Source organism: Gopherus evgoodei, chromosome 3 (genome assembly GCF_007399415.2).
Source record: "Gopherus evgoodei ecotype Sinaloan lineage chromosome 3, rGopEvg1_v1.p, whole genome shotgun sequence".
Lineage (NCBI taxonomy): Eukaryota > Metazoa > Chordata > Testudines > Testudinidae > Gopherus > Gopherus evgoodei.
In genome coordinates, this window is record NC_044324.1 from 81,176,194 (window position 1) to 81,191,128 (window position 14,935).

Below are 14,935 nucleotides of genomic sequence, written 5' to 3' on the forward strand. Positions count from 1 at the left end.
TCTGCATTCTATACTTCAGCTTCCAAATGACTTCAAGCTATAGGCCCATGTGTAGACCATAACATTCTATTCAATGGGGAAAAGGAAGGTAAGTGGCGGGGGCCACACCTCGGAGAAAAGCTTACAGTTGTCTTGCCAGGTATAGAAGAAAAAGAATGTTCTTTGCTGCAGCTGCTACTCACACAAGAACAAACTAGGATTTAAAAAGAAGCCATTGGTTACACAAGTTCGCAGTTTGGGTAAGTGCATACCTTCCTTTGGAGGTACAGATATATTTTTTTCCAAGTTTTTCCAGTTGGTATCCCAATCTATAGACAGCAACCAGCAAACTCCCATCAAAACCTCAGTCATACATAACCTTGTATGTCTCAGAGAGCTTTCTTAATGTCTTGAGAGTAGTTGATTGCACTCAGTTAAACATTAAGTTATTTTCACAAAATAAACATCGCTTTGCAACAGAAGGCACTATCATCCCACTATCAGTGTCCTGTAAACATCCATGTAAAATTCCCACAAGCTTTCCATGATTCCTGTATTTTGTCTAATTTGTCACTGCACCATCTGTTTAATAGACTGATTGCTAGCAGTTTTGGTGAGCAATGTTTATGATAATTACCTTGTGCACATAAAAAACATTAACTTGATGGGTAATGTGAATTATTAGCATTATGTTTTTAGGTGACAGTGAATCTCCCCATAACAGATAACTAATGACTGCAGCTACGGATGCCTATGTCACAGCAGAATGAAGACTCAATAGGGTGATCATGCAAACATACATATTGTTCAGATCTGAAATCTTACTTCTTACTCTGTCTAAAATGTTATAATCAGAAATACTGGAACCCAAGATCACTAGAGGTTACTGAATGCTATATTTTGCATAGTAACCCAATAATTTGACTTTGTGGCACCTAAGTAGTTCAGAAACTGAAATGATCTGGGTCTCTAAACAAGATTGCCCACCCATTTGTACACATTAAAAAACCAGCTGCAATGACTAGCCAGTCAGCAGTAACTCCCAGAAGAAATATATTTCCTATGTATGAATCTCACTTGCCTCTGAAGCACATTCTCCCTTCCCCTATTTAAGGACTGAGTAGGACAGGAGCAGAGAAGGGTTACACACATGATCTCTCCCTTGAAAATTAGGTGAAAAAAAACTATGATCTTATTTGCATTTCCAATTCCCACTGTGGTGGGATGGGGAAGAGGGAGAGGGATTGTCAAGGGTGAAGCAACAAAAGGCAAGAGCCATTATGAAGGGTAGAAACACTGCATAAGAATCCACCAGGAGTGGGCATGGGACATGCAGATTTTTTTGCAGGAGTGGGGGGAATAAAGACCACCTTTGTGACAGGATAGTGTAAGTGGGGATGGGGCTCTCTACACAGGAATCCTCATAGAGAATTTCTCCCTTGGAATCCCCTCCCATGAGTTTTCTATGAGACAGGATGAACTGGCCATTATTAGTTATATGTAAAAGAACCCATGTAAGAAGTATATGGTCCTTTTTCCCGAGTTCACTCAGAGAACTTATGACCTAAGTACCTGATCCAAAGTCCACTGAAGCCAAAAGAGAGACACCAAGACGAATAAACAAAGGCAAATTAATACAATATACAAATAAAGTGATCAAGATGATTGGTCACATATTGTTACTTTCAAGTTTGAGGGAGGTTTTATTTTAGTTTTGTTACCATTTTTGTTAAATGCACAAACTATTTTAAATACTTTACCCATTTTGGTTGACTCATTTATTGTAGGCATTATAGAAATTATGTTGGGAGGAAATATTTTACGTCTTTAATTTTATATCTAAATATTTATTTTTAAAATCAGATGTCACATGATTGCATATGACAGGTTTCAGAGTAGCAGCCGTATTAGTCTGTATGCACAAAAGTATATGGTCCTTTCTCCCGAGTTCACTCAGAGAACTTATGACCTAAGTACCTGATCCAAAGTCCACTGAAGCCAAAAGAGAGACACCAAGACGAATAAACAAAGGCAAATTAATACAATATACAAATAAAGTGATCAAGATGATTGGTCACATATTGTTACTTTCAAGTTTGAGGGAGGTTTTATTTTAGTTTTGTTACCATTTTTGTTAAATGCACAAACTATTTTAGATACTTTACCCATTTTGGTTGACTCATTTATTGTAGGCATTATAGAAATTATGTTGGGAGGAAATATTTTACGTCTTTAATTTTATATCTAAATATTTATTTTTAAAATCAGATGTCACATGATTGCATATGACAGGTTTCAGAGTAGCAGCCGTATTAGTCTGTATGCACAAAAAGAACAGGAGAACTTGTGGCACCTTAGAGACTAACAAATTTATTTCAGCATGAGCTTTCGTGAGCTATAGCTCACTTTTTCGGATCCATAGAATGGAACACACAGATAGGAGATATTTATATATACAGAGAACATGAAAAGCTGGAAGTATGCTGTCATAGTATCTTTCCCCAATCTGAACCTTATAGAGTCCAAAAGTTGGGGTACCAGCATGAATTCCTCTAAGCTTAATTACCTGCTTAGATCTGATAAGCTGCCACCAATCAGGAATTCCAGCGCCTGATACACTCTGGTCCCCCAGAACCTTCCCTGGGGACCCCCAAAACCCAGACCCCCTGGATCTTAACACAAAGAAAGTAAACTCTTTCCCTCACCCATGCCTCTCCTAGGATTTCCCTCCCTGGGTTACCCTGGAAGATTACCATGATTCAGACTCCTTGAATCTTAAAACAGGGAGGAATGTCCCTTCCCCTCCCCTTTCTCCCTCACCCAGAGGCAATACAGATTCAAGCTCCGTGAATCTAAAACAAAGGGATTCCCCCTTCTCCCTTCCCTCCCCCTTCCTCGTTAAGTACAGACTCAATTCCCTTGAGCCTCAACAAGGGGAAAAATCAAACAGGTCTTAAAAGCAAAACTTAATAAAAAGAAAGAAAAAGAGTAAAAGTTATCTCTGCAATTTAAATGGTAAAAGTTACAGGGTCTGTCAGCTTATAGAAACTGGAGAAAAAGCCTCCTTCAGCAGAAATACAATTTAAAATACTTCCAGCCAAATACACCTTTGCAAATACAGAAAACAATCAAAAGACTATAACTGCCTTCTTTACTAAATACTTACTATTCTGAATATTTAAGAGGCTGTAGCAGAGAGATTGGCAAGAAACCTGGTTGCACATCTAGTCCCTTCCAGGACCCAGAGAGAACAAAACCAAATCCAAAAAACACAAACAAAGGCTTCCCTCCACCGAGATTTGAAAGTATCTTGTTTCCTGATTGGTCCTCTGGTCAGGTGTTTGGTTCCCTGTTTGTTAACCCTTTACAGGTAAAAGAGACATTAACCCTTAACTGTCTGTTTATGACATATGCATACCAACAGGAAGAGTCTAATCAATTGAGACGAGCTATCATCCGCAGGAGAAAAAAAAACAACAAAAACCTATCCTTGCAACAAAGCCTGATACCAACTCTGTCCACATATCTATTCAAGTGACACCATCATAGGACTTAATCACATCAGCCACACCATCAGGGGCTCGTTCACCTGCACATCTATCAACATGATATATGCCATCATGTGCCAACAATGCCCCTCTGCCATGTACATTGGCCAAACCAGACAGTCTCTATGCAAAAGAATAAATGGACAGAAATCTGACATCAGGAATCATAACATTCAAAAACCAGTGGGAGAACACTTCAACCGCTCTAACCACTCAGTGACAAACTTGAAGGTGGCAATTTTGCAACAAAAAAACTTCAAAAACAGACTCCAAAGAGAGACTGCTGAACTTGAATTAATAAGCAAATTAGATACAATTAACTCAGGCCTAAACAGAGACTGGGAATGGTTGAGTCATTACACTAATTGAACCTATTTCCTATGTTAAGTTCTCTTCACACCTTCTATGGGTCATCTTAATTATCACTTCAAAAGTTTTTTTTCTCCTGCTGATGATAGCTCTTGTCAATTGATTAGACTCTTCCTGTTGGTATGCATACTTCCAGTTTTTCATGTTCTCTGTATGTATAAATATCTCCTGTCTGTGTGTTCCATTCTATGCATCCGAAGAAGTGAGCTGTAGCTCACGAAAGCTCATGCTGAAATAAATTTGTTAGTCTCTAAGGTGTCACAAGTACTCCTATGATTGCATATAAAACTTATTTTTTCTGTAATTTTGTTTTTCATTTTAATTATTTGCTTAAGTACTTAATATCCAATTAGGAATCTATTTCAGTGACAGTTAAATTCTATCATTCACTGAACATGCTACGATTATTGCCTGTTTATACTCTTGAAGCATTTCATTCTGGAAATTATTCAGAATTGTTTTTCAATTATAAATAAATTTAATAGCTTGGAAAACACATAATCTCATATTATCTCAGACAAGATGGCATTGGGAGCCAAGATAACACTACTTGAAGCTCTGCAGCTCATAATTTAGTAGTTTAAATGCATAGTTAAAACTTTATAGATATACATCAAGGCCAATGGTGCTATTCATATGCTACCAATGCACTGTTTGAAGCCTAAACCAGGGCTATGGTGATGATCAGACAGATACTGATTTGGCTTGAGCCACAATCTCCCACTCACTGAAAAATACATAGAATTTCTCACTCTAGAAACTTCAACCAACTAAAGTAGCAGTTAGGAGCCCTTCATCAGCTTTCCCCTTCCTGGGCAAGCTAAGGAGACTTATTAGGCAACAAGTCATAAGAGTATCTGAATGTTCTTCCCCTTGAGGCAGATGCCCCAAATCATCCCTTCCCACAGAAAAATGTTCAGGAATCGATTCTGGGGGAGTGAATCCCTGCAAAGATCTTCTTGGCTGATCTAAGACTTTTGTGTTATTAGGTGGATCTATATCATAAAGACCAGAGAAGGTGTGCACTAAGGTTCAGTTATTTTTAATTATTAGTAGTATTGCCATATTATCTAGGAACTCTAGCCATAGACAAGGACCTCTTTGTGTTATGAGCAGTACAAACAGAACCAAAATGCCCCTTTTCTTTGTAACCAGTTAATGGCATGGTTGGTTTCTGTCCACTTGACACATAGTTAATAAAATGACACATAACAGTGTTTGATTCCTGCCAAAGGCCTAGTCTGGCACAACTGTCTTTCTGTAACTGTTGTGGGAGAAAATTTGTTTGCAATCTGGATGGATACTTGCAAATACCACTTCAAGCTCTCCATATTTCTAAATAGCACATCCCATCATTAATTGTTGTTTGGATATATAACCAAAATATGATTTGTGCCTCATGGGTATTGCAACATGCATGGAGTGTGGTGTTGGCAAACAACCCTCACAGAGCAGGAAGGATATTGGCCCCTTCCAGAGATGGAAAAAAATGAGGTCATAGGTGACAACTTTCTAATGTGCCAGGGGATGCTCCCCTGGCTCTGCTGCACACCCTGCCCCCACTCCACCCCTTCCCCAAGGCCCCACCCCAACCCTACTTCTTCCCACACCTCCTCCTGCCCCATCCCCTGAGCATGCCCTGCCCTCACTCTTCCCCCCTCCCTGCACCTCCTGCATGCTGCAGAAGAGCTGATCTCATGGAATCAGGGTAGGATGACAGTGGAGTAGGACAGTTCACAGGCAGATCTTTGCTTTTTCAGCAAGTATGAGCTGGTTCAGATCTTTCCCTGTAATTTAAGAGAACACAGCCTATCTAGGATAACTTGTAGTTCAGCATAAATGCAGATATACCTATCTAATAGAGCTAGAAGGGACCCTGCAAGGTCATTGAGTCCAGCCCCCTGCCTTTGCTATCAGGACCAAGTACTAGTTTTGCCCCAGATTCCTAAGTGGCCACCTCAAGGACTGAGCTCAGGCCAATGCTCAAACCACTGAGCTATCCCTTCCCCCTCAGTTTTCAGTTTTTTAAGTTGTTTTCTCTAACTACTAAATAAACATTAGTTTATTTCTAAAATGACTAAATAAAACTTGTTAAGAAGAAAGAATTGCAGTTGGTTTTAGAGAACTCCTGGTCATGAGTCTCTGAGGAGAGGAAAAGTCACAAGCACCCTCACACTGTGTCTTCTAAGTGAAAAGGAATTTGGGCATTTAAGGCACTGTATTCTGGTTTCATTCTAAGACTGAGAAAATCACAGCATCTCATTCCAGTGACAGCTGAGTGTCAAAAAGACTCATCTGGACTGACACTAAGAGAAAAAAGAAGTGGCAAAATGTCTTGTCAAAATGTAACAATATCCCAGAGTGCATTGCCCCACATGCTGCTACTGCCACTCTACATGCATCTCCTGAGCACTCTACTCTTTGCAAATGCAGAATGGAATAGCTGTAAGTTTTTCCCAGAGAACACTCAAATAAACATGATTAGTCAACTGGTAGGTATGGTGTGATGGAGTGCTCCACTCCCTACCAGGATGCCACCTCCCCTTGGTCACTCTGGGGAATAGCTCATGAGGTCAACACCCCTGTCAGCAGTAGCATGCAATCTCTCTGCCTCATTCTGTGTGTCTGCAGCCCTTCTCTCGCTCCATGAGTTGCTACTGCCTCTTCATGACTCAGCCCTCCAGCCAGGTCACTAGGCATGTTTTCTCCTTCTAGAGTATCAGTGTCTTCCTTCAGCAGTCCTCAGCAATCTTCCCATTCACTGTTTTGCAGGGACTTTACATCAGTGGCTGGCAGGGAAACCCAGGCCCATCCCTTACACCAGGTTCCATGTCAGGGACCATCTAGCCAGCAGTGAAGCCTGTTCCCTTCTAGACCTTACTGCCTTTCCCTGAGCTCTGTCCTCCCTTTCTGGCTTCCTCTCCTCTCTGGGTTTGTCAGCCCCAACACACCTCCTTTCTCCCAGGGACTGACTACAGGCTTTCCCAGCTGCCCCTTCTGCTGCCAATTTCCTGCCTTGATAGTCTCAGCCCAGCTCATTCCTCCTCAGATAGGTGTCCTATTTTTCATATTATAATGCGTAAAATATATTTTTATACATTAGCCTGCTTCTCAGTCTGCACTAACCCTTTCAGGGCAAGCACGGAGTGAACACTCCATCACATAGGGACACACAAATGTGTTTCACTTACAGTTGTGGGGCAAAATGCAACAGTTTGGACACAACTCAAAGTGTGTGTTGTAATTGGGACAGATGGGAATGCTACCAATTGGTTACAATAATATTTCAATGCACCTGTAGTGTGAACACCAGGTTTTAGGCATCCCTAAGATAGTCCTTGGGGTTAAATGAAAGGGAAAAACTTCTATCCATCTGCACCATGCAAACTCAACTTATTCTCATGAAAAATATTTTTAGTACTATCCAAAAAAAACAGTGTAAAAAGAACATCAAGTACTCAAAAGACAAACAATTGTGAAAGTAAAGATTGAAACCTTAGATACATATTTCCGGCCTCTGATCATTGTGGTTACTACTCCTCTGTTTAACTCAGAAAACTGGAATTCACAAATGTCATTTATATGGAAAAAATGGACATAAACATATAAATTATTACATCTAAGGCATAAATCAGGGTGATATTAAAAATGTACTGCAGCATACATTCAACAAGCTATATGAACCATATATTTGCACGCAAAGTGCATACTTTACACCTCTTTGTCATCTTTTGTGAATTTGGCTGCATGTTTATTTATTAGCATGATTTCATAAGTCTTTTCAGACCTCACCTTTCATTCCTTTTCTTTCAAAAAATACTTTTAGTTGTCATCCGATATATTAGAATAGGCAATTCCAGATCTTAATGTGAACAGCCAGAAGACTATAAATAGAAGAAGATTTGCATGTAACATTTGCAGAAAAACAATGGGATCATATGTTATATTTTTTCATGAGACACTAAGAGAGGCTAAATTGCATCTTGGACAATACAAAAATTATTTGCTGTCCGTACTGGTTAACCTTCTAAACTGAAACAATGTGGATTAAAGGGAGGTCATAGGTGCCTGAAGTATAAAGAAACTAAATATGACACAGGACATGTATCTTGATTTTGTTGACATTAAAAACAGTTTAGTATAGTATAATGTAAATAAAAGGAGATGCATCAGATTTCCAAATTTACTTTTCTACATGAATTCAGTTTTATACTGTTTGTGAATATGCACTGGGAAAAAGATGGATTGTAATTGCAAAATTGTGTAAAATATATTTTTCTACAATGATGGACAAACTCAATGCAGCCAACCTTGAAAGATTGTTTTATATCTGGGTAGGACATTGCTCATTTGGAAAAGATGATACACAGAATACATTACACCTTTTCTAAGTACAGAGATATTTGCTGTGATTTCTACAATATGCTAGATTATAAGGATGATTCAGATTGGATTGAAGTGGCTGAGTTAGTGTTTGCTTACTGAAGTATCTGGTGGAGAATTCCCTTTCTACTTATCTACTGTTTGTAAATTATTTATTTTATTTCTGATTAGTAGCAATACTTTGTTTCTCTTTCTGAATTCTTCTTTTGTTCTTTTTACTTGTCTTTACTCTGTGATCTGTTATGATAACTTCTCAGATTCCATCAAACCAACATGTTTGGAATTTGTTTTACCCATTTTTAGGGATTGATTTAATGGTACTCTGTGGGCTACTATTATGGTATGTTTACAGTTCAATTGTTGTTTCAGAACTGCTGAATCATTCATTGATTGCCTAGTTTTCCAGGGATTGTGGTTATGCCTGCTACTTCCTCTTTCATATACAGTGGAGCAAATCTGATTTACATGAGTTGCAATGCCATCAACTTCAATGCGATTGGACAGGGTGCAAAATTTTTGCCATTATTTTATTATTTCAAAACTTAAAAAACCAAATAATCAAAAGAAAAAAAAGAGAGATAAAACACCCACCCAATCTTTATTGTAAACATTTATTATGGGTGAAATTATCCTCTTTGCAGAGAGCTAGCACAAAGCTTAATTCTCACTTAAGAACTCCAGAAAAGGCTTAATAATGAGACTTAAATGATACATCGACCATGTGTTGGCCTCTGCATAGTGGTGAATTTCACCCTATGGTAATAACAGCAATAGTAATAATGGTAATTGAGAACAGTGCCATTGGGCTGCATCCAGCCAGTAATTAGGACAGTTTCAGGACAGTTGCAATGGCACAACTCAAATCATTGAGAAGGAAGTTGCATAGTAAGTTTCTGCTATATATCTTTCAACTCCTGACAATGGAAATCTCTTTCTCTCATGTATTACTAGGGTGCCATATCACTGCAGTAAGGATGTTTAAGGTAGAAGCTATCATGAAAGCATTATTTTAACAAAAAATGAAGGCAAGAGATTATTGAGATGCACCTCATACAGGCCAGTGTTACAGAACACTTCAGCCTATATACAATTTTGACAACAGAAAGATCAAGCTAGTGGTAAGATACCATCTCAGCAAAGCTTGTCACAGAGTGCTTGGAAGGGATTTTTAAGAAGCTGAAGTCCACAGAGCATGGTCTGGTCTCTCCTATAGAATGACAGAAAGATTTTTAAACACTGATGTGCGGAACTGAAAAGGGAAAAATCTTTTAAAACAAAATTTAAACATTGGATTACTGACACAGGAATTGACGTGCCCATCGGGACCCACGTTGCATGTAGGCAATAATTGTTCACATCTTTTCTTCCTTCTCCCTTACCATCCTGTGTGCACCTACTTGATAGTCTTATTGGCCAAAACTGAGTTTATCTTCTGGAGTCTTGAGAGAAAAAATGAACTGTTTTACCATTCAGTTAGACATGACAGTTATTAACAGACCAGTCCCTATGCCAAATAATGATGTCACTGCTTCTAATAATGTCAGTGCATTCGACTGAATTTAAAATATGATTGATTTTCAAAATTTGTAGAAGCGTAGTACTGGAAGGGACCTCGAGACGTCTTCAAATCTAATCCCCTGCACTCAAGGCAGAACTAAGTATTATCTAGGAAATCCCTGACAAGTGTTTGTCTAACCTGCTCTTAAAAACCTCCAGTGATGGAGATTTCATAACCTCCCTAGACAATTTATTCCAGTGCTTAACTACCTTGGTAATTAGGAAATGTTTCTCCTGTCATTGAGTAACAAGCCTACCCTGTCCTTGGTCTTCCTCTTGCTTCTAATGTATTTGTAGAATGTTTTCTTCTTGCCCTTTATGTCTCTAGCTAGTTTAATCTAATTTTGTGCCTTGGACTTTCTAATTTTGTCCATACCCTCTTGTGTTGTTTGTTTATAACACAACATTAATCTGTTATACCCTTCATTAGCTCCATGTTGTCCAAGGCAAGGGTTTTTATTTTGCTTTTACTTGCAACAGTTTGTTTGTGAGGATTTGCTTGATTCAATTCACAGTCACAATGCCAAGGTGATGAAGAATTCAGAGATACATCGGTAGTTCCTTCTCTGACAACAGGATATGAAAATGAAGTGGCAGATACTAAGGTATAAGAAGTTTTATCATTAAAACTAAAGGTATTCAGTGTTTCTTGGTTATGAATGACTAATACAGGACTTAAACTCCATTGTTTGTGCAAGAGATAGCTTTCTGCAGAGCTAGCCAAGACTGGACAGTGTGCTTCCACAGGAACTATGGATGATCATAAACCTCACCACTTTTCACCCCAAGTGCAAGGACCACTTCTTCAACCTTGCTTTCTAACACAGCAAAAAAACTCAAACAAATTAAAAAAACCCACCAAAACAAAACACTACACTATGTACACAGTTCTCCCATTGGAGATGAGACTGGAGAAATTCCATTTTCTATTCCTAACCTCCATTTTGTTTCTCTGGTTTCCTTCTTGAATAAGTGGGAGTCACTTCACCAGCTAAAAGCTGCAGGTCACTTACCATTGGACACTAAAAGTCACCTGTCTGGAGCTGTGAGTAAAATGAAGTATGGCCACGAAGTAGCTCAGAACTAGAGTATGTGTAGAGTTGAATGAAGTAATCATAACACTGAGGTAAACAATGGCTGTGAGCATGTGCAAGATTATTAGTATTGAACAAGTCTGAGCATCTATGGAAATGCCCAAGGAATGAATGTTAGCAGTGAGCATGTGCAAGTTAGTCATGTCTCTTAATGCACCACTGGACTATTGCTATGGTGATGAGGTTGGCGTAAGAACCTATGCAGAACAGAATAGAATAGTTGTTTAGAGAGAGACCACAAGATCAGCCTCATGATCAGGCAGAAAAAGAGGCTTCTGCCTTGAGGAGCTAAGGCAGATAAAGATTCAGAGAAATTTCTGCAGAAAGGAGAACCCCATTTTGAGAAGTTAGTAACAGCAGAGAAGTTAATATAGCTATCTATTTCAATCTTATTGCAGTAATATACTGTTCAGTTTCCCAAGCAGTTGTTTCTGAGCCTGTATATTACTCCCAAACCTCTATTCCACTGAAAGTGCAACATTTGTAAATATGAATTATTATTTATTTATAGTCAGCAGTATGTGTACATAGTGCTTTAAAAGAATAATACAATCGTATGATTCAACAAGGTTGCCCCCTCAAATCACACAGTGGTGAAATCATTATAGATAAAAGCAAGCAGTTGTCTCACTGGATTGAACATTATTCAGAGTTATACATGCAAGCAAGAAACATCACCAGCAAATCTTTGGACCAAATACCAACTCTACAGGTCATGCCAGAACTAGATGTGCAGTCCACTGTGGAAGAGCTAAGCAAGGCTGTTGATTTGCTATCAAGTGGCAAGGCTCCTGTAAAAGATGGCATCCTAGTGGAACTCCTCAAATGCAGGAAAGACAGCCTATTGCCATATCTTCATCAACTGCTACTTAAATGCTGGAAAGAGGGTGAGGTATCACAAGAGATACGTGACGAAAACATCATCATTTTGTATAAAAATAAAGGCAAAAAGGGTGACTGCAACAACTACAGGGGTATCTCACTACTAAGTGTAGCAGGAAAATCTTTCACAAAAGTCGTCTTAGTGCGCCTACAACAGCTGGCAAATTGTGTCTACCCTGAGTCACAATGTGGATTCAGGGCTGAAAGATCAACTATAGACATACTTTTTTCTCTGCATCAGCTCCAAGAAAAGTGCAGAAAGCAAAACTCACTATTGTACATCACCTTTGTGGACCTAACCAAAGCATTTGACAGTCAGCAGAGCAGGTCTATTTTCACTACTAGAAAAGATAGGATGTCCACCAATCCTATTAAGTCTTATACGTTCATTCCACAACAAAATGAAAGCAACTTTCTAGTTTGATGGGTCCACTTCAGTCAGCTTTGAGATGAAAAGTGGAGTGAAGTAAGGATGTGTTCTTGCCCCTACACTCTTTGGAATCTTCTTCTTGATACTCTTGAACTGTGCGTTTAAAGACATGAAAGATGGAGTGTATCTCCATATAAGATCAGATGGGAAACTCTTCAACTTGTCCCGACTTAAGTCAAAGACCAAAGTAAAAAAGGTGCAAATCCAGGAATTTCTATTCTGTGATGATGCTTCCCTCATAGCCCACAATGAAAATCTACCACAAGAATTCATGGACTGGCTTTCAAGAGCCTGTCAGGCATTTGTTCTCACCATCAGCATAAGAAAACAGTTGCATTAGGACAGAGGGTTCCACAAGATCCTTCAATTACCTTAAATGCAAACCAGCTAGAAGTAGTCCAACAGTTCAGCTATTTAGGCTCTACAGTGATCACCAACCTCTCACTGGATGAAGAACTAAATGTTTGCAGTGGAAAGGCTGCCACCATCTTTAGCAGACTGACTAAAAGAGCATGGAACAACTCAAAGCTTACCATCAAGACCAAAATGCTAGTGTACCAAGCTTGCATCCTCAGCACTCTCATGTATGGTGGGGAAACATGGATAACTTATGCTTATCAGGAAAAAAAGTTAAACAGTTTCCACCTACATTGTTTACACCGCATACTTAACACTTGGCAAGATAACGTTATCGATGCAGAGGTTCTTCAAAGGGCAAAGTTACCAAGTGTGACAGGCCTGCTCAAGCAAAGACAACTGTATTGGCTGGACCATCTTAATAGGTTGGAAGCCAGACGCATACCCAAGGACATGCTATATGGGGAGCTATCAGAGGAAACAAGAAGAACATGATGTCCCAAGCTTCAATATAAAAACACATCCAAGTGAGATATGAAGGAATTTGGAATTGATCCTGACCAATAGGAAATCTTGGCAAGTGATTGTAACAAGTGGCACCATCGTCTCCATCAGAGTATCAAAGTCCATGACAGAAGCTGGATCCTACAGCTTGAAGAGTCTGTAGGAAGCAAGCAGCTCCCAACCAAGATACATACATTTGCAATGACTGCCAAAATCATGCAAATCTCAGGTTCGACTATTCAGTCACATCAGACATTGCAAACCATCTGCATCATAGGCTGCAATTCCCACCATCTCTCACATATGAAAGGATGCCAACAACAACTGTAGAGAGACAGGGCAGGTGAGGTAATATCTTTTACAGGCCCAACAGAACTTCTGTAGGGCCAATAAAAGATATTATCTCACCCACATTTTTTGTCTAATATCCTGGGACTGACACAACTATAACAACACTGCATAATACAATCAAAGAAATGTAGGGCTGGAAGGGACCTCAAGAGGTCATCTGGTCCAGACCTGGTGCTGGGGCAGGACCAAGTGAACCTAAAACATTCATGACAGTGATTATCTAACTAGTTCTTAAAACCCTTCAGTGACAGGGATTCTACAACTTCCTCGGAAGCCTATTCCTATGGTTAATTATATTATCGTTAAAAAGTTTTTCCTAACATCTAACCTACAATTCCCAAACTGCAGAATAAGCCCATTACTTCTTGTCCTATCTTCAGTGGAAATGGAGAACAATTGATCACCATCCTCTTTATAACAGTCCTTAACATATCTGAAGACTATTATAAGGTCCCCTCAGTCTTATTTTCTCAAGACTAAACATGACCAAATTTTTAAACTTTTCCTCCAAGGGTTTTTTTAACCCTTTTATCATTTTTTTTTGTTTTTCCTCTGAACTCCCTCCAGTTCTTTCTTAATGTGTGGTGCCCAAATGCACACAGTAAACCACCTCAGGCCTCACCAGTGCCGAGCAGAGCAGGACATACAACACTCCTGTTAACTCACCCCAGAATTTTTTACAACTACATCCCACTTTTGGTTCATATTCAGTTTGTTATACACTGCACCCCAGATCCTTTTCATCAGTACTACTTCCTAGCCAAGTATCCCCCAATTTGTAGTTGTGCATTTGATTTTTCCTTCTCAAGTGTAGTAATTTACATGTCTTTATTGAATTTCATCTCCCATCTGACAAGGTAATTTTGAATTCTAATCCATCCTCCAAAGTGCTAGAAACCTCTTCCAGCTTTGTGTCTTCTGCAAATTTTATAAGCATAATCACCACTCCACTATGCAAGTCATTAATAATATATTGACTAGTAATGGATCCAGGATGGACCGCTGTGGGACATCACAACATACATCCTCCCAGTTATACAGCAAACCATAACTACTCACTGAGTATATTTCTTCAACCAGCTGTGCATCTACCTTGTAGTCATTTCATCTAGACCATATTTCCCTACTTTGTTTATAAGAATGTCATGTAAGATTGTTAAAAGTTTGACATCAAGATATATCGCATCTATGGCTTCTGCCTTATCTACTAGGCCAGTAACCTGGTCAAGGAAGGAAATTAGGTTAGTTTGGCATGATTTATTTTTTACCAGTCTATAACAGTTATTACTTATTGCCCTATTATCCTCTAGGTGCTTACAAATTTATTGTTTAATAATTTGTTCTAGTATCTTTCCAGGTATCAATGTTAGTTTGAATGGTGTATAGTTCCCTGGGTTCTCTTTGTTCCCTTTTTAAAGATAGATACTATGTTGGCCCTTCTCCAGTTATCTGAGACCTCACCATCCTCCCTGAGTTCTCAA